The sequence below is a fragment of the Heptranchias perlo genome, chromosome 5 (genome assembly GCF_035084215.1).
Source record: "Heptranchias perlo isolate sHepPer1 chromosome 5, sHepPer1.hap1, whole genome shotgun sequence".
NCBI lineage: Eukaryota > Metazoa > Chordata > Chondrichthyes > Hexanchiformes > Hexanchidae > Heptranchias > Heptranchias perlo.
Genome location: NC_090329.1, coordinates 75,911,527 through 75,937,834, shown reverse-complemented (window position 1 = coordinate 75,937,834; position 26,308 = coordinate 75,911,527). Strand labels below are relative to the sequence as shown.

Below are 26,308 nucleotides of genomic sequence, written 5' to 3'. Positions count from 1 at the left end.
ATCAAAAGTTGATATGGCTGGGAAAGTGAGGGTTTAGCAGCAGCAGCCTCAGTAACTGCTCTGACACTGAATCAAATATCCTAATATTATACTGAATAGTTCTAAGAATCTAATTATTTGCAAGCAGAATTTAAAAATTCCTAGTGGTTGGTTAAGATTTCTAACAGATCTAGGAGACATGTCTTTTGAAAATGAAGAATTGCACTGATAAATCTGTGGCTGAAAGTTGAATGGCTCACTCTGATGATACTATGGGTCCATTATGCAAAGCCTTCCTAATTGGTTAATATTTCTAGGTGATCCTTTGGATTATCTGTTGACAATGGGCATCATTTTAGCACCCGCTATCGGGTGCATTCCTGGCGGGGGGGCCCCGAAAATCGGGAAATCCCGGAGCGGGACCGGAGCCCGCCTCGAACCCGCGCACTTCCAGGTTCTCCACTGACGCGCCGGCGTGCACGCGCAGCCCCCGCTGGTGGGAATCCCGCAGGCAATTAAAGCCAGCGGGTTGCCACTTGACGCTATTTACTTTGCTTGTTCAGGTCATTAACTGAGGAGGGGTGGGATTTTAAAGCAAACTGGGACTGTTTCCCACACTGGGGGAAACACTCCCAGTTCAAAAGGACCTGTTGCAGCTGTCAGCCTGTGGCAGCTGCAAAGGTCCATTTGACAGGTGGGGGGTGGGGAGACCCTCACCCATTGCAGGAGGCCACTCTATCACTTGGGACAAAGTTTGGCCTCCACCATCCTCCTCCTGACAATCAAAGTCACCAACTTGCACACTTACCCCGGGGTCCAGAGACATGTACCTACCTTGCGGACCCCCTCAGATGTACATCTTGCGGATGGGGGCCGCCGTAGCTGCAGTCATGACCTCCTCGGAGGGCGAACAGCATCACCAGCCTCGCCATCCACGCCGTCCACCTCTGACACGTGGAGCTCCACAACAGAGCGCTGTGACACATCCACCTGTACAGCGGGAGGGAGGGCAACTGCAGAGAGAGATGCGTCGCAGAGGGCACTACCATCGCCACAGGGTCCACAGACCGAGGCTCAGCTTCCTGGACCTCTCTGAGCAGCAGTGCACACGGAGGCTCAGAGTCACTCGACATGTAGTCGTGGACATCTGCAGCCTCCTTCATGCCAAGCTGCTCCCAGCTGGCCCGAGCACCATCTTTTTACCTGTCGCTCTCAAAGTCACCACTGCCCTCAACAACTTCTCCTCCGCATCCTTCCAGGGTGCAACCGGGGACATCGCCGACGTCTCTCAGCCGTCTGCACAAAAGAGCCCTGAAAATACACCTACACCCACTCTGCAGTGACACAATGGGTGGCATCAGTTGTGGGTCTTCATAGTGATCCTCAGGAAAGGGCATTATTGCACAAACCAGACAAGATTCACAAAGACATGCTAGTAGTGGTGCCAATATAATATGTGATGTGAGTTGCTCAGAAATTAAATATAAGTAACAACCATGACAAACCCTCAAACACCCTTGTGCATCCCCTTCATGCTCACGACACGTTTGCCTTACGCTGCCTACTGCACATATGTGATGCATGCCCTGTGGCTGCAGCACAGGTAGTGGCAGGTTGAGTGTGACTGACCGTGAAAGAGATGCACAAGAGGGTGAGTATGAGATAGAGCCATGAGATTGTATGAGGATTGGGTTGAGTGGTAGTGGCGGGATGAGTACTGGCGAGGTGAGTAGGTGCAGGTAAGATGAGGATGAGGTTTGAGTGGGTATGAGGGGTGATGTGACAGAGTAGTGTCGGCAGTGCAGAAGGAGATGTGGGTTGGGGGCGGTGATGTTGCAGACGGAGTGTAGGGGAAAGAGTAAGTGTACTCACTGCGGCTGACCTACTGAGGTCATTGGAGCACCTCCTGCATTGTATGCAGGTGGGCGATATGTTGGTGGTGCAGGTGACCTCCTCTGCCACCTCGAGCCAGGCCTTCCTGGTGGCAGAGGCAGGCCGCTTCCTCCCGCCCGCCGGGGGGAAGATCTCTGTCCTCCCCCTCCTCCTCACCCCGTGTATTGATACCTGGAGTGAGGCATCATTAAACTGGGAGCAGCCTTCCCCCTGGGCTGCTCCATGCTGTAATTTTTTCTATTTGTTGCAGCATCTGTCAGTGGAGGACTGCCCCTTTAAATAGAGCTCCTCCAGCTGACAGATCTTACTGCGCATGCGCAGCCCGCCCGACGCGCAGATCAGCAGTGGGGAACCCGGAGGAGCAGGTAAGTGGATCCAATTGGGCTACGATCGCACGGGGAGCTGACTGATTTCGCCGGGAGCGTTACCCACGTGCCCGATAGCCCCCCCGCCGAGAATCCGCAGCCCTGGTAACGTTGGGCCCATTTTAAGTCATCCTATTGTTTTGAATATCTGTTCCTTAATTTTAAAAAAGTAATACTTGATTTTTAAAAAATCAAGTCGAGTGGAGCAGAATTCCCAACCCATTGAGGAAGTTGCTGACCCCATCCTAAATTGCAGGGATGAGGTTATTAGCATAGTTAGGGCAGGCAGCCATGCTCATAAGGCACATTGACAGCATCTGCTCCAGCAACACACTGGAAAATCAACGGAGTACCGTGCTGCTTTGCTGGTGAGAAGAAAGCCCTGTGGAGTTGAAAAGACCAGACTGGTGAACAGCAGAGGGGGAGGGGAACCTCAAGGCAGGAGAGGCCCAAGGTTTTCTTGTGGGGCCCGGAGGAACACCACTTCTCATGGCCCACAAGGAAACTTAAAAATATTAAAGTAACACCTTATCCGCCCTTTAGGGCCTGCTAATACTATGGGGGTGAAACTCGTTTTAGGCAGTAGCGCAAAAAGGGCGATAATGAATTGGCAACCTGTTTTATACTCTGCCTGATTTACTTTAATGGAAATGTAAAATCGGCCGCCAATTCACTATCGCCCATTTTGGTTACCACCCAATGCGAATTTCACTCCCAATGTCACCAAACACTATACAGATTAGTCTTGTTTGTTTTATAGATTAAATGTGAGTTAGATAATGAGCGCCCTTAAACGAGAAGCTGCATTCACTCTAGGTTTGCCAGTTATTTTGTTGAGGGTCTGAGCTCCATAACCTTACAACTGGTCCGATATCTATTAATAATTCAGGAAAGTCAAATATGCTCTGCAGCAACCAGTACACAAAGTAGTCGCAGCTGATAACTCATAATAATATTGCCGGCTGGGAACTTAGATTAGTGATCATAAACCTAGCCGATACTTTGATTTCCATCAGTCAAGAACCATTTCAATTTGTTACAGCAGAATATGTCTATAAACGTTTCATGAGTGGAACAGTGACCACTAGAAGAGAACAAACCCTGTTATCCATACCGTAGTTAGGGACAGAAATCTAAATAAGAATGAACACTCTCAAATCTCATGATTAAGCATCAAACCATCCTCCCCTTGTTAAATAAATGGGCCTAGGAATTCCAGGACGGGGCAGTTGAACCACTGCCAGTGCAGCTGGGTGGGACTTCCACCCGTTGCTTGGTCCTAATGTTGATGATGGCAACGTCATCCACGGACTTGGGGTCAGCTGATACCCAGCTCTGCCTCTCCACTACCTGATTCAACCCCTCCACTGCTTCTGTGTTATCCGACATCCAGTCTTGGATGAGCCATAGGTTCCTTCAGTTGAACATTGGGAAGACTTAAGCCATCATCTACGACCTCTACTGCAGACAAGTGGTGCTTCAGTGAGTGAGGGGGGGGGGGGGGAGAGAGAGAGGGAAAGAGCAAGAGAAATGAAGGGGAAAATAGAAAGAACAAATTCAGGAGATTCCAACCTTCAAAGAAAGCATACACACCAGAACTACAACTCTCTTTGAGCACTTTCACATAGGTGCAGTTGCCAAGAATCAAATGGGGAAATAAAAAATAGTGCTGAACAGATGTCAATCAAAAACAAAAGCAGCCTTTAACTTCAACAGTGGGTGGCTGCAATGTCAATCAATGGGCCAAAAGTTCAATATTTATCCATTATGTTCCTATGCCAATATATATTCCATGTCAATCATTCAGTTGTCACCATTTTCAATATGAAGTTCCTATTTCACATATGCATGGACAGCACAAAATGGATTGCTCATGTGAAATAGATTTAGTTTAGCAATTCATATTTAACTAGAATGGATGATTTAATGGAAAGTAAAACTGCCAACTGTGATTTATGGTATTGCATTTGTGTAGTAGAACGTGGCGTTGTAGAAATAGCATCATGTTTAGGAGTGAAGGAACCCAGAGGGTTTATAATTGATTAAGACTAAAGCATGAGATGTTTCTACCACACTACTTTCTACTATGTTGGACCCCCTGTAACACAAACCATACACAGCATGAGGTTTTGCCTTCCATCAAATGCCCCATACTATTTTTTTGAACTATTTTGTAACAAATCCAATTTCCATTTTGGGGTATTGTTTTGATGAAAAAGTGCCCAGTAATGCTTTTATAGCTGTTTTACAAACGTACAACATGATGACGCAGTCGTGTTGAAAAGTGTCATTATGTCACTTGTACATGATATCATTGGCCCTGTTATTTACTGGGAGGCGGGGAGGGACCAGGGGCATGTGTTTGCGGCCAGGAAACCCGGAAATGCCGGGAAGCTGGAGGTCCAGCAGAATTTAATGGCAGGACCTCATTTAATATTTTTTTAATTCCATTTCTTGCCCGGCAGCAGGCCAGATTGAGAGGCTGGCCAACTGCGGGGCGAGAAAGCCTGCGGTAGATGGCCACAGCCGGGAGCACTTGGGTCGGTCCACGGCAATCAGAAAAGATCGGGAGGGTGGGGGCGGAGGCTTGGAGCGCGGCAGCGAGGAGGGACGGAGGGAAAGATCGGGGCATATTGGAGGGTGGGGTTGGCAGATCGGGGAGGGCGGGTCGGCAGCTGGTGGGGATGTGGCAGATTGTGGTGGGGAGGCCGTTTGCGTCAGAAGGTTTGCTTGGGGGGCCAGGAAGGAGCACTCCTGCTCCTCCTGGCCCACAAACAGTGCTCTACAAAGCATTTATCTGCTGAATCCAGCAATTCACTCTGCCCTTTAGCTGCCGGGTTTCCCGAACCCTGCCAAAATCTGAGCCTTATTTAAATATTATAATCACGGACCTGCCACTCGAGAGCGGGTTAGTCGGCCGCCTCCAACCCACCGCAGTTAGACCGTAAGTAGGCATGTTTACGTGGGTTGCAGGCGGGTTTCACATATTTACTAATTTAACCCCCCCCCCCCGCCCCGAACATCTCCCGCCCATCATGAGGGGGTGAAAATTACCCACATTGTGTCCAAGTTTATAAACAGCGTTTAGTCTTCCCCCTCCTTCCAGAATAAAGTAAGATTTGTCAAAGATTTATTCATGAAGACAATAGCCCTATTGATAGGGCCTTGTGGAAAATACCAGGAAGTTGGCCTCTGTCATTCTGAGAAGTGCTTGAGCGTGCGTTTGTACCTGTCTTGGAAGATTAAGAAGATTAAGCTGGTATCAGTAATGGTGACCATGATTGTCATAAAAAGCCATTTGGTTCACTAATGTCCTTTAGGAAGTTTAAATTTCTAAGTTTCTGTCTGGCTTCAGCAGATTCAATTGGTACATGAAGGTGGGGCAGGCCTGACTCATCTGAGTCTCAACTGTAGAAATACAGGGGCCTGTCAGTGCGGACAGCACGGTGTGAGGACAACACAGTGTGCTGAGAGTTCGGTACGTGTGGGAGTTGAAGGGTTAATCTCTTTAAGGGTTAATCTCTTTAAATCTAGTGCATATTGCTTCAACTGTTTAAGGTCAATTTAAAAGTTTAAATTTCTAAGTTTCTGTCTGGCTTCAGCAGAGAGCTGCTGTAGCAAGTTAATTGGTTAGCTAGATTCAATTGGTACCTGAAGGTGGGGCAGGCCTGACTCATCTGAGTCTCAACTGTAGAAATACAGGGGCCTGTCAGTGTGGACAGCACGGTGTGAGGACAACACAGTGTGCTGAGAGTTCGGTACGTGTGGGAGTTTGGTAAAGTGGGGGAAGGAGGTGCTGCTTTGCCTTGCTTTTCCTGCAGAGCGGTAGTGGACCTGTGAGCGGCGGTAAAGAGCGAGACCAGAGCGGAGATATAAACAGCGCGGAGAGAGCGAGAGTCCAGTCGGTGAGCGGCGGTAAAGAGCGAGACCAGAGCGGAGATATAAACAGCGCGGAGAGAGCGAGAGTCCAGTCGGTGAGCGGCGGGAGAGAGCGAGACCAGAGCGGGGATATAAACAGCGCGGAGAGAGCGAGACCAGAGCTTACTCTGAGAGCGAGACTCTGAGACCAGCGGCAGAGTTCGGGGTGACGTCACCAGTCAGAAAGTGACGCGGCACAGGGGAGGCAGCTGATTGGTGAGTAGGTTCAGGTGAGTATTTCTACCATTTTACTGTCAGTAAAGTAATAAGAAAGGGAAGATCTGCAGGTTTTATAGCAGATAGTGTTTTTTTTTAGTGAACCTAGGTCCCTAGTATAGTTAACATTTTCTAATTTCAACGTAATTTAAAAGGGGTAACTAAGCTAAGGCAAGTCATGGCAGCAGACCTCGCACCCGTGATATGCTCCTCCTGCAAGATGTGGGAAGTCATGGACACTACCAGTGTCCCTGCCGACCATGTGTGCGGGAAGTGTGTCCACCTGCAGCTACTGACCGATCGTATCTCGGAGCTGGAGCTGCGGGTGGACTCACTGTGGAGCATCCGCGATGCAGAGAAACTCGTGGATAGCACGTTTAGCGAGTTGGTCACACCGCAGGTAAAGGGTATACAGGCAGGAAGTGAATGGGTGACCACCAGGAAGAGTAAGAGATGCAGGCAGGTAGTGCAGGGGTCCCCTGTGGCCATCCCCCTCTCAAACAGATATGCCACTTTGGATGCTGTTGGGGGGGATGACTTATCAGGGGAAGGCAGCAGCAGCCAACTTCCTGGCACCACGGGTAGCTCTGCTGCACAGGCTGGGAGGAAAAAGAGTGGCAGAGCTATAGTGATAGGGGACTCAATTGTAAGGGGAATAGACAGGCGTTTCTGCGGCCGCAACCGAGACTCCAGGATGGTGTGTTGCCTCCCTGGTGCAAGGATCAAGGATGTCTCGGAGCGGCTACAGAACATTTTGGAGGGGGAGGGCGAACAGCCAGCTGTCGTGGTGCACATAGGCACCAACGATATAGGTAAAAAAGGGGATGAGGTCCTAAAAGCAGAATATAGGGAGTTAGGAGGTAAATTAAAAAATAGGACCTCAAAGGTAGTAATCTCAGGATTGCTGCCAGTGCCACGTGCTAGTCAGAGTAGAAATAGGAGGATATTTCAAATGAATACGTAGCTAGAGGAATGGTGCAAGGGGGAGGGATTCAAATTCCTGGGACACTGGAAACGGTTCTGGGGGAGGTGGGACCAGTACAAACCGGATGGTCTGCACCTGGGCAGGGCCGGGACCGCTGTCCTAGGAGGAGTGTTTGCTAGTGCTGTTGGGGAGGGTTTAAACTAAAGTGGCAGGGGGTTGGGAACCTGAGCAGGGAGAGAGAGGAAAGCGTAACAGGAAGAGACAGAAGGTATGGAGTAATAGGTAAAGTGTTAAAAAAGGAAAAAGCAGGAACTAAGCGTCACAAAACAGATTTGAAAGTTCTTTATCTGAATGCACGTAGCATTCGTAATAAAATGGACGAGTTAACGGCACAAATAACTACGTATGGGTATGATCTTGTGGCCATTACAGAAACATGGCTGCAGGGTGACAACGACTGGGAATTAAATATGCCAGGGTATTTAACAATCAGGAAGGACAGGCAGGAAGGAAGGGGAGGTGGGGTGGCTATGTTAATAAAGGAAGGAATCACTGTAATACAGAGAAATGATATTGGGACAAAGCATCAAGATAATGAAACAGTTTGGGTGGAGATAAGGAATAATAAGGGAAAAAAAACATTAGTGGGCGTAGTATATAGGCCTCCTAATAGTTGCAACTCTGCTGGAAGAAGTATTAATCAGGAGATAGTCGGGGCATGTAATAAGGGAACAGCCATAATTATGGGGGATTTTAATTATCATATTAACTGGACAAATCAAATTGGGCAGAGCAGCCTTGAGGACGAGTTCATTGAGTGCATCAGGGATGGATTTCTTGAGCAGTATGTAACTGATCCTACAAGGGGGCAGGCAACCTTGGACCTGGTCCTGTGTAATGAGTCAGGATTAATTAATAATGTCCTAGTTAAGGATCCCCTTGGAACGAGCGACCACAACATGGTTGAATTCCATATCCAATTAGAGGGTGAGAAGGTTGATTCTCAAACAAGCGTACTGAGCTTGAATAAAGGAGACTATGATGGTATGAGAGCGGAATTGATTAAAGTGGACTGGGAAAATAGATTAAAGGGTAAGACGGTACATGAGCAGTGGTGTTCATTTAGGGAGTTATTTTACAACTTTCAAAATAAATATATTCCACTGAGGAAAAAAGGGTGTAAAAGAAATGACAGCCATCCGTGGCTAAGTAAAGAAATCAAGGATAGTATCCGACTAAAAACAAGGACATATAAGGTAGCCAAACTTAGTGGGAGGATAGAAGATTGGGAATTCTTCAAAAGACAGCAAAAAGTAACTAAAGGATTGATTAAGAAAGGGAAGTTAGATTATGAAAAGAAATTAGCAAAAAATATAAAAACAGATAGCAAGAGTTTCTATAGTTATATAAAAAGAAAAAGGGTGGCTAAGGCAAACATAGGTCCCTTAGAGGATGAGACCGGGAAATTAATGGTGGGAAACATGGAGATGGCAAAAATGCTGAACAAATATTTTGTTTCAGTCTTTACAGTAGAGGACACTAAGAATATCCCAACACTGGACAAACAGGGGACTCTCGGGGGGGAGGAGCTAAATACGATTAAAATCACTCAGGAGATGGTACTCAGTAAAATAATGGGACTCAAGGCGGATAAATCCCCTGGACCTGATGGCTTCCATCCTAGGGTCTTGAGGGAAGTGGCAGTAGGGATTGTGGATTCTTTGGTGATAGTTTTCCAAAATTCCCTGGACTCAGGAGAGGTCCCGGCAGATTGGAAAACTGCTAATGTAACACCGTTATTTAAAAAGGGTAGTAGGCAGAAGGCTGGAAATTATAGGCCAGTTAGCTTAACATCTGTGGTGGGTAAAATTTTGGAGTCTATTATTAAGGAGACAGTAACGGAACATTTAGATAAGCATAATTTAATAGGACAAAGTCAGCATGGCTTTATGAAGGGGAAGTCATGTCTGACAAATTTGCTTGAGTTCTTCGAGGATATAACGTATAGGGTGGATAAAGGGGAACCAGTGGACATCGTGTATTTAGACTTCCAGAAGGCATTCGACAAGGTGCCACATAAAAGATTATTACTTAAGATAAAAAATCACGGGATTGGGGGTAATATTCTGGCATGGGTGGAGGATTGGTTATCGAACAGGAAGCAGAGAGTTGGGATAAATGGTTCATTTTCGGACTGGCAACCAGTAACCAGTGGTGTTCCACAGGGGTCGGTGCTGGGTCCCCAACTCTTTACAATCTATATTAACGATTTGGAGGAGGGGACCGAGTGCAACATATCAAAATTTGCAGATGATACAAAGATGGGAGGGAAAGTAGAGAGTGAGGAGGACATAAAAAACCTGCAAGGGGATATAGACAGGCTGGGTGAGTGGGCGGAGATTTGGCAGATGCAATATAATATTGGAAAATGTGAGGTTATGCACTTTGGCAGGAAAAATCAGAGAGCAAGTTATTTTCTTAATGGCGAGAGACTGGAAAGTACTGCAGTACAAAGGGATCTGGGGGTCCTAGTGCAAGAAAATCAAAAAGTTGGTATGCAGGTGCAGCAGGTGATCAAGAAAGCCAACGGAATGTTGGCTTTTATTGCTAGGGGGATAGAATATAAAAACAAGGAGGTATTGCTGCAGTTATATAAGGTATTGGTGAGACCGCAACTGGAATACTGCATACAGTTTTGGTCTCCATACTTAAGAAAAGACATACTTGCTCTCGAGGCAGTACAAAGAAGGTTCACTCGGTTAATCCCGGGGATGAGGGGGCGGACATATGAGGAGAGGTTGAGTAGATTGGGACTCTACTCATTGGAGTTCAGAAGAATGAGAGGCGATCTTATTGAAACATATAAGATTGTGAAGGGTCTTGATCGGGTGGATGCAGTAAGGATGTTCCCAAAGATGGGTGAAACTAGAACTAGGGGGCATAATCTTAGAATAAGGGGCTGCTCTTTCAAAACTGAGATGAGGAGAAACTTCTTCACTCAGAGGGTGGTAGGTCTGTGGAATTTGCTGCCCCAGGAAGCTGTGGAAGCTACATCATTAAATAAATTTAAAACAGAAATAGACAGTTTCCTAGAAGTAAAGGGAATTAGGGGTTATGGGGAGCGGGCAGGAAATTGGACATGAAGCTGAGTTCGGATCGGTCAATGCCCTGTGGGTGGCGGAGAGGGCCCAGGGGCTATGTGGCCGGGTCCTGCTCCGACTTCTTGTGTTCTTTAGATTTGTGGTTGGGATCAGATCAGCCATGATCTTATTGAATGGCGGAGCAGGCTCGAGGGGCCGATTGGCCTACTCCTGCTCCAATTTCTTATGTTCGTATGTTCTTATGAAACCTGCCGTCCTTACCTGGTCTGGCCTATATGTGACTCCAGACCCAAAGCAATGTGGTTGATTCTTAATTACAGTCAGAAATGGGAAAATTTATAATGGGTAACAAGGAAATGGCAGAGCAATAAAACAAATACTTTGGTTCTGTCTTCACGGAAGAGGACACAAATAACTTCCCAGAAATGCTAGGGAACTAAGGGTCTAGTGAGAAGGAGGAATTAAAGGAAATTAGTATTAGTAAAAAAAAACTAGTGCTGGAGAAATTAATGGGACTGAAAGCCGATAAATCCCCAGGGCCTGATAATCTGCATCCCAGAGTACTAAAAGAGATAGCCATGGAAATAGTGGATGCATTGGTTGTCATCTTCCAAAATTCTATAGATTATGGAACAGTTCCTGCAGATTGGAGGGTGGCAAATGTAACCCCACTATTTAAAAAAGGAGGGAGAAAGAAAACAGGGAACTACAGACCGGTTAGCCTAACATCAGTAGTAGGGAAAATGCTAGAGTCTATTATAAAGGATGTGATAACAGGACACTTAGAAAATCTCAACGGGATTAGTCAAATTCAACATGGACTTCTGAAAGGGAAATCGTGTTTGACAAACCTACTGGAGTTTTTTGAGGATGTAACTGGTAGAATGGATAAGGGATGTGGTGTATTTGGATTTTCAGAAAGCCTTTGATAAAGTCCCACATAAGAGGTTGGTGTGCAAAATTACAGCACGTGAGATTGGGGGTAATATACTGGCATGGATTGAAAGTTGGTTAACAGACAGGAAACAGAGAGCAGGAATAAATGGGTCCTTTTCGGGGTAGAAGGCAGTGACTAGTGGGGTACTGCATGGATCAGTGCTTGGGCCCCAGTTATTCACAACATATATCAACGATTTAGATGAAGGAACCAAATGTAAAATTTCCAAGTTTTGCTGATGACACAAAACTAGGTGGAATTGTGAGTTGTGAAGAGGATGCAAAGATGCTTCAGGTCAATTTAGACAAGTTGAGTGAGTGGGCAAATACATGGAAGATGCAGTATAATGTGGATAAATGTGAAGTTATCCGCTTCGGAAAGAAAAACAGAAAGGCAGAGTATTATTTAAATGGTAATAGATTGGGAAATGTTGATGTACAAAGGGACCTGGGTGTCCATGTACACCAGTCACTGAAAGCAAACATGTAGGTACAGCAAGCAGTTAGGTTGGCAAATGGTATGTTGGCCTTCATTGCAAGAGGATTTGAGTACAGGAGCAAGGATGTCTTACTGCAGTTATACAAGGCCTTGGTGAGACCACATCTGCAGTATTGTGTGCAGTTTTGGTCTCCTTACCTAAGAAAGGATATACTTGCCATAGAGGGAGTGCAGCGAAGGTTCAGCAGACTGATTCCTGGGATGGCAGGACTGTCGTATGAGGAGAGATTGGGTCGTCTAGGCCTGTATTCACTCGAGTTTAGAAGAATGAGAGGGGATCTCATTGAAATGTATAAAATTCTGACAGGGCTAGGATGCAGGGAGGATATTTCCCTTGGCTGGGGGGTCTAGAATGAGGTGTCACAGTCTCAGGATACAGGGTAGGACGTTTAGGACTGAGATGAAGAGAAATTTCTTTACTCAGAGGGAGGTGAACCTGTGGAATTCTCCACCACAGAAGGCTCTGGTGGCCAAGTCACTGAATATATTTAAGAAGGAGCTAGATAGATTTCCAGACACAGAAGGCATCAAGGGGTATGGGGAGAGAGCGGCACTATGGTATTGAGATAGAGGATCAGCTATGATCATATTGAATGGCGGAGCAGGCTTGAAGGGCCGAATGGCCCACTCCTGCTCCTATTTTCTATGTTTCTATGTTTGCCCTCTGAAATGGCCTAGCAAGCCACTCAGTTGAAGAATCCTGCTACAAAAAGACAAAATAAGAATAAAACCAGACGGATCACCCAGCATTGGACCACTAGACACTGGACACGACAAAAGCAAAGGCAAACCAAGCCCAGTCGACCCTGCAAAGACCTCCTCACTAACATCTGGGGATTTGTGCCAAAATTGGGAGAGCTGTCCCACAGACTAGTCAAGCAACAGCCTGACATATCCATACTCACAGAATCATACCTTTCAGCCAACGTCCCAGACTCCTCCATCACCATTCCTGGATGAGTCCTGTCCAACCACAATCTGTAACCTCATGGCACGGTATATCCCTCACTCTACCATTACCAACAAGCCAGGGGATCAACCCTGTTTCAATGAGGAGTGTAGAAGAGCATGCCAGGAGCAGCACCAGGCATACCTAAAAATGAGGTGCCAACCTGGTGAAGCTACAACACAGGACTACATGCATGCTAAACAGCGGAAGCAACATGTTATAGACAGAGCTTAGCGATTCCACAACCAACGGATCAGATCAAAGCTCCACAGTCCTGCCACATCCTGTCGCGAATGGCGGTGGACAATTAAACAACTAACAGTACGAGGAGGCTCCATGAACATCACCATCCTCAATGATGGCAGAGCCGAGCACATAAGTGCAAAAGACAAGGCTGAAGCCTGAGCAACCATCTTCAGCCAGAAGTGCCGAGTGGATGATCCAGTTTGGCTAGAGGCGCGGCTGTTCTAGAGCACAAGTCTTCAGCACTACAGCCGGGATGTTGTGGGAGCCCATAGCCTTTGCTGTATACAGTGCACTCAGCCATTTCTTGATATCACGTGGAGTGAATCGAATTGGCTGTTGCTTGACTAGTCTGTGGGACATCTCTCCCAATTTTGGCACAAGTCCCCAGATGTTAGCAAGGAGGACTTTGCAGGGTCATCTGGGCTTGGTTTGCCTTTGTCATGTCCAGTGCCTAGTTGTCCGTCTGGTTTTATTCTTATTGTGCCTTTTTATAGCAGGATTGTACAACTGAGTGGCTTGCTGGGCCATTTAAGAGGGTGATTAAGAATCAAACACATCGCTGTGGAGTCACAGACTGGGTAAGGACAGCAGGTTTCCTTCCCTAAAAGACATTAGTAAACCAGTTAGGCATTTACGACAATCCAGTTGTTTCATTGATTTCATTTTCATCTGAAACACAGTAGAATATGAACAGATTGTTAGAAGTCCATCCATTTAGAGTTTCAAATCTTGACAATCCCACCACTATCTGATAAAATCCATCCTAACCCATTGCGTGATGCACATCTGACACCAGTTACATATAGTACACTGCCAGAATGTACATCTTCACCATAATATTCCTGTGAATGGACTGCTGCTGCTCACTGCAAGGAATAAAAAATATTGCAGTTCAAATTGATTTTAACTGGTATTCTTTTGACAAATGATACCTATATTATTGTGTAATTTTAGTTATAAGACACAAAAGCAAACACTGGACGACTGAGCAGTTTTATTGTGAGAACTGTCTAGAAGCTCGGAACTACCAGCATCATTTCAGTTATAATGCTGCTAAAGTGGAACTTTCTTCTTTATTCTTACACATGAATCTAATTTAGAGTCTGTCACAGTCTATTACAAAGATAACATATTTCAAATATGTAATATAGAAAATTCAAATAAACTGGAAAACTAAAAAAGCGGTCTCTAAATTCACATCTAAAATTCTGAAGAAATACTTCAATGACCTTGCTTTATAATGGAAAAATTCACAAGAGCTATTTATTCAGACAGCTCTAGATAAAGTGGAACTCCGCTCAGCAGAAAATTTTGAGATGAATATAATATCTAATTATAAAGGAGTTCTTTGGTACTTCATCATCCTTTTCATGTGATGCACTAATGCTACTTCAGGTTTATTCATCAAATGCCACATCGGGACTAACTGAAACCCTCATCCGTGCCTTTCTTACCTCTACTCTCGACTATTCCAATGCTCTCCTGGTTGGCCTCCCACCTTCCACCCTCCACATACTTGAGCTCATCCAAAATTCTCATGCCCATATCCTAACTCGCACCAAGTCCCATTTACCCATCACCCAGTGCTCGCTGACCTACATTGGCTCCCGATCCAGCATTGCCTCGATTTTTACAATTCTCATCTTTGTTTTCAAATCCCTCCATGACCTAGCCCCTCCCTATCTCTGTAACCTCCTCCAGCCCTACAATGCTGTGAGATCTCTGCACTCCTCCAATTTTGGCTTCTTGCACATCCCCGATTTTAATCGCTCCACCATTGGCAACCGTGCCTTCAGCTGCCTAGGCCCGAAGCTCTGGAATTCCCTCCATAAACCTCTCTGCCTCTCTACTTCTCTCTCCTCCTTTAAGATACTCCCAAGCTTTTGGTCATTTGTCCTTATGTCTTGGTGTCAAACTTTGTTTGATAACGCTCCTGTGAAGCGTCATGGGATGTTTTACTACAACAACAACAAATACTTGCATTTATAGTAAAGCGTTCCAAAGCACTTCACAGGAGCGTTATCAAACAGATTTTGACACTTAGCCATTTAAGGAGATATTAGAAATAAAAACAGAAATGCTGGAGAAGCTCAACAAGTCAGGAGCATCTGTGGAGAAAGAAAGAGTTAACGTTTCAGGTCAAAGACCTTTCATCAGAACTGGAAGATGTTAAAGTTAGTTTTTGAGCAAGTACAGAGCCAGGAAAAGAGCTGGTGGGAGGGGAGGGGAGGAAAGATCAAAAGGGAAGGTCTGTGATAGGGTAGAGGGCAAAAGTGATTAAATGACAAAAGGGATGATGGTGCCAGGTAAGGAGGGTGGTAATGAGACAGGTTAAGAAACAAAAGATTGGTCAGGAGTAGCTGTAAATGGCAGCAGCAGAACCATTACCAGCACTAGCTGACTGAAAAAATGGGAGCAGTGGTTATGATCTGAAGTTATTGAAATCTAATGGAATTTAAGGCGATATTAGGACAGGTGACCAAAAGCATGGTCAATGAGGTAGGTTTTAAAGAGTGTCTTAAACGGGTAGAGAGAGGTAGCGATGCGGAGAGGCGCTATATAAATGCAGGTGGTTGTTGTTTGTTGTAACTTGAACAACTTTAGAGTTCAGATGTAGTTGCCTGTTTACATTTTTCAACATTCAGTGATAACACTCTTGCCTCTGAGTCAGAAGGTTTTGGGTTCAAGTCCCACTGCAGAGACTTAAGCACAAAAGTTAGGCTGACACACCAGTGTATGGGATCACTACTGCTTCTAATTTACACAAATGACCTGAATTCAGAGACTTAATGCAATGTGGTCAAATGTGTAGATGATATCAAACTAGGAGAGGCACTGTAATCACAAGAGGCTGCTCAGAAGTTATAGAATGAGTTGGACAAAATATGTAAATGGCAGATGGAATTTAATCAAAACAAATGTCAAGTGTTACGCGTAGAGAGGAAAAAGAGATGACGCACGTATTCCCTGAATGGTGCTGAAATATCTAATGATTAATCTGAAGGAGATGTGGAAATCTTAGTAGATTTGATGCTAAACATGTCCAATCAATGCAAAGCACCAATCAACAAAGCTAATAGAATGTTGAATCACATAGCTAAAACAGTAGAATATTTGTCAGAGGAAGTAATGTCCAACTTGATAGTGCTCTGGTCCATTAGAAACTAGAGAGACATTCAAGCACTGGAGACAATGTAAAGAAGAGCCACAGAGCTGTTCCCTAGCATCAGGGGTCTGACTTAGAACTTCTTCCTGCTCTAACATAACTCATTGAATGAGTACTGTTGCTTCCTTCCCCTTAGTCTGCTTCTTATCCATTTCAGAGTTTATGCTGAATCCCCAAAGCTTTCAGTTTAATTAATAGCCTTTCTTGGGCAACTTTATCAGAAGCCTTTTGCAAATTGAGGTACATCATGTTATAAAGCTTACTACTTGAGTTGTCACTTCCTTAAAGAAGTTGAGCAGGTTGGCCAGACAGAATCTTCCCCTTCTGAATCTATGCTGACTGCTGGTAACCAGGTTATTGTTGTACAGATGGCCCTTAAGTTTACTTCTGATCAATTCCATTTGAAATGGACTGGAAGTAAGACTAATAGTCAATAGTTGCCTGTGCCTGTTTTATCATGCTTTTTGAATATGGGCCTGTTTCCAATCAACTGGCCTGTTTCCAATCAACTGGCACCTCTCCAGTGTCCATTGACTCCCTCATAATAATTGTTTGCAGCCAATGGTTGTCAGAAAGAAAGAGAACCTCCCCAAAAGCTGATCTTATAGTGAATAATATGGAAATAAGTCAAGGAGATAAAATTATTATTTGGATTGTCATCATAGCATCACATGAGAGAAGTAACAAAAAAGATGATGGAAATTGCAAAAGAAGTGTTTGACAATAAGAGTTTCTGTGCCACCATAAAAGCAAACAGGTGATAAGGTGTAAAATGCTTAAGTGTTATGTTTAGTCAACAGCATTATATGAATGTGAAAACTGAAAGCTGAAAAAAGATAGAGAACAGATGAGGCTGATAATGATGAGAACAATCATACATTGGGAAACATTTCCTCTGCACACTATTTGCACTAAAATCATAAACATACCCTTTATAAACAGAGCTATGATTACACATATTGCATAGAGGAAATCTTTCCTCACTGTGAGCACATTTGGGAATTCAAAAGGAATGCTGTTGGGTGTTACTGTCTGGAAAAGTTGATGGTAATAGATTAAGAAGCAGGTAAAAAAGAACATGAATGGAAGATGTGATAGGATGGACAAGTGCTGATATAACCCACCCATACAGAAACCGAAAGTATGAAGTGCATTGGTCATTATCAACCAGAGTGAAGAAAGCATGTTGAAAGATAGTGGATAATTTTAAATGGCTCCACCTAGCATAAATAGAGTGGTGGTGGCTTGAAAATGGCATTGGGTCATTTACCATCCTGTATATGCTGGTGCTCCAACCATTGCTTGGGTAGGGGCCTGAGAAGGGCAGATGGCACACTCAATTGTTTCATGTGGAAGCCACTGGTGATATGCAAATCTGTGTCCTGTGACAAACCTAGGACCCCAATTGCAATTTTGAGCTACAAATAGGCAGTCTGTGTGCTGCCGTGCTCTGCCCATTTGTACCAGGCATTGAGTAGCTTAATCAGTGGTTCTTAAAAGGGTTGCTAAAGGATGTTCAATTGACGGCCGAAGATATTTTTAACTTTTATTTTGAAGGGCCAGGAGGAGCAGGGGGAAAACTCCGGCTCACTGCTACACTATCCGCCACCCCACTGGCTTCGACTTTCAGCATGCTCCCCGCACAGCCGGCTGATTTCCTGCCCTCCGCAACCGACAAGTTGCTTTGGAGTGCCGATTTTACACCCTCAGTTTGCCAACAGTATGCAAATAAGGCCCAGTCCTAAAAATGGCTCAGGCCTCACGCTGGTGACGATGGGCAAGTGGTGGGCACACTCCACCCACTGACTGCCCATTATACGCTTAAAATTAAAATCGGCCCTGTGTACTTTATATGCTTAAATTTCCTTTGTTTTGCTGGCATAAAAACTCTAATCTGGGTAGATGGGATCAGGAATTGAAGTGAGAGCCCATTACTCTAAGTCCCCGTCCCTTTTTAAACCCATCAAGATTTACTGTGGCTTTTGGGACAGGTGTATTATGATGTCATTTAAAAGAAGGAAATATGTTATACAATGTATTTTCCTCCATTTGCGCCCTAGCAACATTGGGTGCAAGGACTGTCTATGGTATACAGCATTGCTAATGGCCATTGGATGGGCTGACTTTAACATTTAAAAGGCCAGTTTCCCCTCTGAAGTCAATTTCGGAGTATGGAATCCAGTATTAAAAAACAGGGGCCTTTTAAACATTTTTGAAGATCTTCAGGCAGTCATGAGGCCCACTTATTTGCCCCAGCTGCACCTTAAATGGCATGGGCCAGAAATATTTAAATTCAGGGTACCCTGTGAACAGGGTGGCATCAGGGCCACAACTAGCGTACAGGCATAAATCCCACTCTACCACACTTATGGCAATGGAGCAGTAAAAGAGGTAATTGGTACTTGGGGGTGTGAAAAAAAAACAGCATTTATATAACACCTTAACGCATCTTTCAGAAGCACCCAAGCCACTTCACATTTACTGGGTTACTTAGAAGTGCAGTCATTGTCCTTATGTAGCAAACACAGCACCCATATTGCATGCATTAAGGTCCCACAAAACGCAATAAGATGATTGAGCAGGGATTTTTGTTTGGTGGTGTTTGTTGAAAAACATTGGCTATAATATCTTGAAAATTCGCTGCTCTACTTCAAATAGTTCTATGGGATCTTTATTGTCCACCTGAATCTCCAGAACAGGCAGACAGGACCTCAGTTTGATATCTCATTTAAAGGATAGCAGCTCTGCCAATGCAGCACTCCCTCAGTACTGCACTGGAGTGTTAACCTATATCATATGCTCAAGTCCTGGAGTGGGATTTGAACCCTCAGTCTCACGGACAAGCGTGCTACCAACCGAGCCAAGCTAACACAGCGAATACACGCAATACATAGTAACTTAATATGATTTGTTTGGTGATGTCAACATGTGGTGCCACAGAATATCAAGATACAACGCCTTATGGTGAGCTCCTGACCTTGGCTGCGGTGCTGAAGTTTACATTCACAGGTGATCTGCTGGGCTGCCTTTACATTTCTAATGCCATGACCAATTGGCTGTTTACTAACATAAAAATTATCACTGCGATCCCAAGTATCGAGCAGCACAAAGCCAGCAGTTTCACTCAATTTATTGCTCTACAATAATATAATATAGAATTCATATCTATCTGAAAGTCTCATTATGATGAGGCAGAATAACTACTTCATGGAAGGGGGAAGGTGACTCCTGACTGTACAGTTCAGCTCCATTCAGTTGCACAAAGCTCAGCTTTCCAAAGGAATAAAAATGGCAAGTGTCCATGGTTTGGGGAAAAAGGACTTGCGAAATCACAGAAGATATGTGCCTCTTCTTTTTTTGTACTGTAATATATATGCAAGGGGGAGTGTTTTGTACTGAAAGTAATCCCCAGGCTTCTCTCCTTAAAGCATGAAGAAGATGTTATATAAAGAACGATTTGTCACACGAAGACTAAGAGATACTAGTCTGGTAGTCAGTTTCAGAACATTGGGGTAGATTCTTGTCTTCACCAGTTGGGTGGTAATCTGGTGGAGCAGATCGCCCACCCGTTGAAATCAAAAGAATGAATATCAGGCGGGTTCTATAATAGGTGGGTTCTATAACAGGTGGGTGATCCGCTCACTGTGTCAGCTATAAATTTGCAAGAGTTTTTTTTGACAAGACCAGTGAACCAAAGTAGATTTTGTAATTTGCAACTACCCTTCAAAGAGACTATTTTCAAATACTATTAAGAAAACCCTCTTTAGTCCAAGATGTACTTGATCAGTGCAGAACATGGAAATCAATTAACTGTATTCATGGTCAAATTCACTGATGTACAGTACTGATAAGGATGTCTATCCCCAGTTCCAATTATTTCTCTACTTAAGCTCTTATTTTCTGAGGTGTAAAAAGTTTGGTTTTCTGAAATGTTAACAAAAAACATTTTTGCAGTAATTCCAAAGTGACAATATAAGCCTTTTTGTACACCAGGCCGGATCTTGGGAGAATGGCCTAAGAGCTCTGTCTTTTTGGAAAAATCAAACATAGCACATGGCCAAATATCTGATAGGCACATCTGGCAGGTGAGGATTCCCACCTGGAGCAGTGAAGTCAAAAAATTACCCCACTCCAGGAGTTGAGCATACAGGGCTAGAAGTTCCGCGGGGGTTCCCCGATCTCCCTCTAACTTTGGCTGAAACCCTGGAGAAACAGCCGGTTATAGGAGATCGAGAGAACCCCCATGAAAATTCCAGGCAATAATCTAGGCTGATACTTCAGTGCAGTACTGAGGGAGTACTACACTGTTGGAGGTGCCATCTTTCAGATGAGAGGTTAAATTGAAGTCCCGTCTATTTAAATGCAACTTCTTTCTTTCTTTGTTCCTAGTCTATCCTCATGGAAACGCATCACATTGTCTTAGTTTTTCTTTTCTATGGGACACAATTTTTGAATTACCTTCAAAAAACTGCCTTTTGCGAATCCAAGCTTAAACTCTATTGTCCTATAAAGCCTTTAAAACAGCAGATATCATAAAGGGATGAGGTTAATCTGACACTTCTGTACGGATTGTGAAAAAGTCTTTAATGTAATTTTTATGTACAGTGCACAGATATTGTGAACTAGATTAATACAAAAGTTGTTCAATAAACACATCTAATTAAAATGAATGATGAAAAATCCTGAAAACCTCTGTGCAAAAATTCCTGAGATGCTCTCCTGGTGTATAAAGCTCTGCACTATGTTTACTGCACATAGAATTCCCAAACAATCAACTGCAGATTATTTTCAATTACTCAACAGTAATTTGTGCTTTCACTTTAACTCCAGTTCATTGTTTCCCAGAACATCAATACTGTGGGGCCTCTTATATCCTTTGGTCTTTCCTTCCCCCTACAATCCACAGACTTTTACAACCCAAGCTTGGCGTCACCTACTCCTTAATTTAGCCCATCTTCTCCCCCCAATCTTTTCAACTGTGATGGTATCCTGTACTATGGCCTTGACCCTGCACCTCAGTTTCTCAATTTAGAAACTAAAATATGCTGCAGCCACTAATCCTAATTTACGTAAATGTCACATTAATCAAGGACATGGAGTACATTTATAGTTCCTGCAGACATAGAAATAATCAAAAATCAAACATATCCACTCCCTCACACACAGACGCATACAATTATTTCTGTGTATGTGTGCATTATACATAATAAAGGGAGTGACTTCAGAGCTGTCATTGGTCTTAAAATTTGAGATGTCATCTGTGCACTTTGATTAAATTTGAATCAGTTTATTTTATATTTCATTGAGTACATTAGGTACAATTTAGACTTTTTATTATTTTATAGTTGAAGTACAACATCTTAATGGCACCCGATGGAGCAACTGTTCTTATTAGTCTAGTTTTAGAGTACATTTACATTGCAAGTTTAGCATCTATGCAACATTAAACTAACAGCGTAAATCTGGACTCTGGAGTGAAGGGGAATGAGACTCTCTGGGGCAGGCCATTTCGGTATATCCAGTGCAGTACCAAATTTGGTTTGTAATGTATGGGATCTGTTGGACCCCCTAGGTACTTTGCAAACCCAGTTAATCTCAATTTAAATGTTTAGGGAGCAAAGGTTCTCTCTTCCCTGTTTTTAAACATTTCCATTTTTAATTGCTGGGAGAGAGCTCTGCACATATGTATCCAGGCATGTACCAGCTCTCTCCTGGAAAAGTCTGTTACAGTTCCAGGCAATGTAAGCAACGTCTCTGTCTGGAGAGTCTTAGCCCGGAGCTACAGTGTAAAGGCATTCTTGGAAGCTGTATTAAATGAATTGCGTTCTATGTCACACTAGGTGGAGTGGTTGTGTGGTTTAGAGACAGAAAGTAATTGCTCTGTATGTGTGTTGTGCATACGCACACTTGCGTGTAGATTGGCAGCACCTGATAGTTTGCACTGTACACAAATCTAATTTAGCTAATTGGTAGTTAAATAAATAAAAAATTGAATTCCGATTTTGGAACAATTTTTCTTGCTCATAAGAGCAGAAGACTCTTCAGGAACAGGACAAGGCCATCAGATCCAACAGCCTTTTGACAGATCTCAATCCCACTTGCCAGTCTTGTTACCATATCCCTCAAACTCTTGAACCCATTTGTCTCATGCACTTAATTGTCATAGAAATGTACAGGACCAGAAAAGATCCTTGCAGTCCATCTTACCAATCCCTGACATGTTGTTCTTTTAAGCCCGTTCGTTACCTTTTGGGGCAATACAATTCTGCCTGACTTTCCTTTTTATTAATAACTTCTTAATTTTTAACTCATGTGCTGAAGTATTTCAAACCCAAATTCCTATAGAAATGTATAAATTAGACAAGATGGCTTAGAAATTTGGCTGTCACTACCGCCCCATCCCAATTGCTGCAGCTACCTCCCCCTCCCCCCCCCCCCCCCCCCACCGATCACCGTCGCTAGCCCCCCTCCCCCCAGGGCCACCACTACCTCCCCCCAGGACCATCTCTTTGTCCCTCCAGGGTCACCGCTACCTCCCCCTGGCTGTCCCTTCCCAATCTGATTGATCCCCCCCCCAGTCGTCCTCTTTTATTGCTTACCTGAGGGCCGCTGCTGGTGACACAGCGGCCCGATCTCCAATCCTGTTTCGCGGGTAAGCTGCCTGTTACTGTCCACAGCTCACCAGCTCGATTGAAATGAGGCCGAGGCTGAACATCAGGTGCACCTCGGGCCTAACCTTTCAGATGCAGTGATTGCTCCCTGCGCTCAAATTTCCAAGCTATATTCTTTTACCAGCCTCAGTGAAAAACCTGAATTAGGATTTGTGTTTTCTCCATTTAGAAACAAAAATGGATATATAATTTTTGGTACAGCACTGCTCGATTTGTGAATAATCCATGAACTTGTCACTTAGCAAACATTTTCCTAGCCTGACTAGTGCTTTGGTTGAAACATGGGCCCCCGATATCCTCAGAGTTAGAGAGGATGTAAATAGCAGTAACACCGGAGGTAGGTCAGGAAAATGGGACGGATCCAGGCTCCGTCAGGATTCCGGTACATTTCAATCGGCCCTTGAAATTCTAGACAGAGGAAAAACATGGCCGTATTTTTTATCCACACACTTCCAAGTCAAAGGGACTTATTGGGGGAGTTCCTGGGCTTCCATAGGAAATTCCTCCCTTTATGCTCTTAAAAGGCCTCAGTGCAACTCACACCAATGGAGACTTGGTATAAGTCCCTTTGAGGCCTTCTAAAGGTCCAAACCAGAGTAAGGTGATTGACCCTGGAAATGAATGATTACCTTTTCTTGTCAAAATCGCTCCAGTGGGAGCAGCGGAAGAATTAAAAGAAAAGAATTCTTTGACCCATTTGAGCCTCAGGAAGCTCTGTTCTCCCTTACAAGGGCAGATTGGCTTGGGTTGGTGCGGTCACTGCTGAAGAGCCCTTGCAGGCACTGGTGGCCCACCACGGCTATGCAAATAACCCCCTTCCCAGAATTTGGATCAGGGCCTCTGGCCTTGAGCAAGGGCAGGAGGGAGTTTTGCTCCGCCATACTTACGTTGGGGGAATATGGCCCAGGAGTTTCCAGGCCATGATCTTCAGTGGCCTTAGGACTAATACTTGATATATTGCAACATAACAGCACAGACTGGATAATTCCCTAACTAGGTGATAGCTTCCAAAAATTACGTGACGCTATTCAACATCTCAGAAAAACTAGGTATTAAACTAAGTTTGTTGCCACAAAACAGATGTTCTTCCATAAATAGAATCACCTCATGATAATGGAAGTCATTTATAAATAGCATATTGCAATTGACAGCCATATGTTTAACATCAGACAGCATTGCTTCACTTTATTGCAAAAAATACCTGTCTCACTCTTCCTTCCTACTACATGATTGTGCCCCATTTTGTGTGTAATTAGGCCTTCTTGGCAAACCATTAGAGTTTATAATATACAATGAAATTACTAATTGCGTGGAGAAATCTTGGGGTTAGTCGACACGGATTTCAAATGTGCTTGACCAAACTTATAGAATTCTTTGAAGAAATAACAGGATAGATAAAGGAAATGTAACGGATGCGATTTAAATTGATTTTCAAAACAAATTTGATAAGGTACCACATAGAAACATTAAAAATATGAGCTGGAGTAGGCCATTCAGCCCTTCGAGCCTGCTCCGCCATTTAATATAATCATGGCTGATCCTCTATCTCAATACCATATTCCCGCTCTCTCCCCATACCCCTTGATGCCTTTTGTGTCTGGAAATCTATCTAGTTCCTTCTTAAATATATTCAGTGACTTGGCCTCCACAGCCTTCTGTGGTAGAGAATTCCACAGGTTCACCACTCTCTGAGTGAAGAAATTTCTGCTCATCTCAGTCCTAAATGTCCTACTCCGTATCCTGAGACTGTGACCCCTCGTTCTAGCCAGGGGAAACATCTTCCCTGCATCCAGTCTGTCTAGCCCTGTCAGAATTTTATACATTTCAATGAGATCCCCTTTCATTCTTCTAAACTCGAGTGAATACAGGCCTAGACGACCCAATCTCTCCTCATACGACAGTCCTGCCATCCCAGGGATCAGTCTGGTGAACCTTCGCTGCACTCCCTCTATGGCAAGTATATCCTTTCTTAGGTAAGGAGACCAAAATTGCACACAATACTCCAGGTGTGATCTCACCAAGGCCTTGTATAACTGCAGTAAGACATCCTTGCTCCTGTACTCAAATCCTCTTGCCATGAAGGCCAACATACCATTTGCCTTCCTAACTGCTTGCTTGCACCTGCATGTTTGCTTTCAGTGACTGGTGTACAAGGACACCCAGATCCCTTTGTACATCGACACTTCCCAATCTATCACCATTTAAATAACACTCTGCCTTTCTATTTTTCCTTCCGAAGTGGATAACTTCACATTTATCCACATTATACTGCATCTTCCATGTATTTGCCCACTCACTCAACTTGTCTAAATCGCCTTGAAGCCCCTTTGCATCCTCCTCACAACTCACAATCCCACCTAGTTTTGTGTCGTCAGCAAACTTGGAAATATTGCATTTGGTTCCCTCATCTAATTCATTGATATATATTGTGAATAGCTGGGGCCCAAGCACTGATCCCTGCGGTACCCCACTAGTCACTGCCTGCCACCCCAAAAAAGACCCATTTATTCCTACTCTCTGTTTCCTGTCTGTTAACCAATTTTCAATCCATGCCAGTATATTACCCCCAATCTCATGTGCTTTAATTTTGTACACTAATCTCTTATATGGAACTTTATCAAAGGCCTTCTGAAAATCCAAATACACCACATCCACTGGTTCTCCCTTATCTATTCTACCAGTTATATCCTCAGTAGGTTCGTAAATCCATGTTGACTTTGTCTAATCCCGTTGATATTTTCAAAGTGTCCTGTTAACACATTCTTTACAATAGACTAGCATTTTCCCTACTACTGATGTTAGGCTAACCGGTCTGTAGTTCCCTGTTTTCCCTCTCCCTCCTTTTTTAAATAGTGGGGTTTCATTTGCCACCCTCCAATCTGCAGGAACTGTTCCATAATCTATAGAATTTTGGAAGATGACAACCAATGCATCCACTATTTTCATGGCTACCTCTTTTAGTACTCTGGGATGCAGATTATCAGGCCCTGGGGATTTATCGGCTTTCAGTCCCATTAATTGCTCCAGCACTATTTTTTTACTAATACTAATTTCCTTTAATTCCTCCTTCTCACTAATCCCTTGGTTCCCTAGCATTTCTGGGAACTTATTTGTGTCCTCTTGTGACAGAACCAAAGTATTTGTTTTATTGCTCTGTCACTTCCTTGCTCCCCATTATAATTTCTCCCATTTCTGACTGTAAGGAACCTACATTTGTCTTCACTAATCTTTTTCTTTTTACATACTTGTAGAAGCTTTTAGAGTCCACTTTTATGTTCCTTGCAAGTTTACTCTCATACTCTATTTTTCCCCTCTTGATCAATTTCTTGGTCCTTTTTTGCTGGATTCTAAACTGCTCCCAATTCTCAGGCTTGCTACTTTTTCTGGCATCGTTATATGACTCCTCTTTGGATCTAATACTATCCTGAATTTCTTTCATTAGCC

The 26,308-nt window shown here is 44.0% G+C and overlaps 1 protein-coding gene across 3 annotated transcripts in view; it reads right to left on the bottom strand.

The window, feature by feature from the left end:
* Window positions 1-26,308, bottom strand: part of cep85l (centrosomal protein 85, like) — a 274,781-nt gene that overhangs the window by 32,721 nt on the left and 215,752 nt on the right. The gene's annotated exons all lie outside the window — the stretch shown is intronic.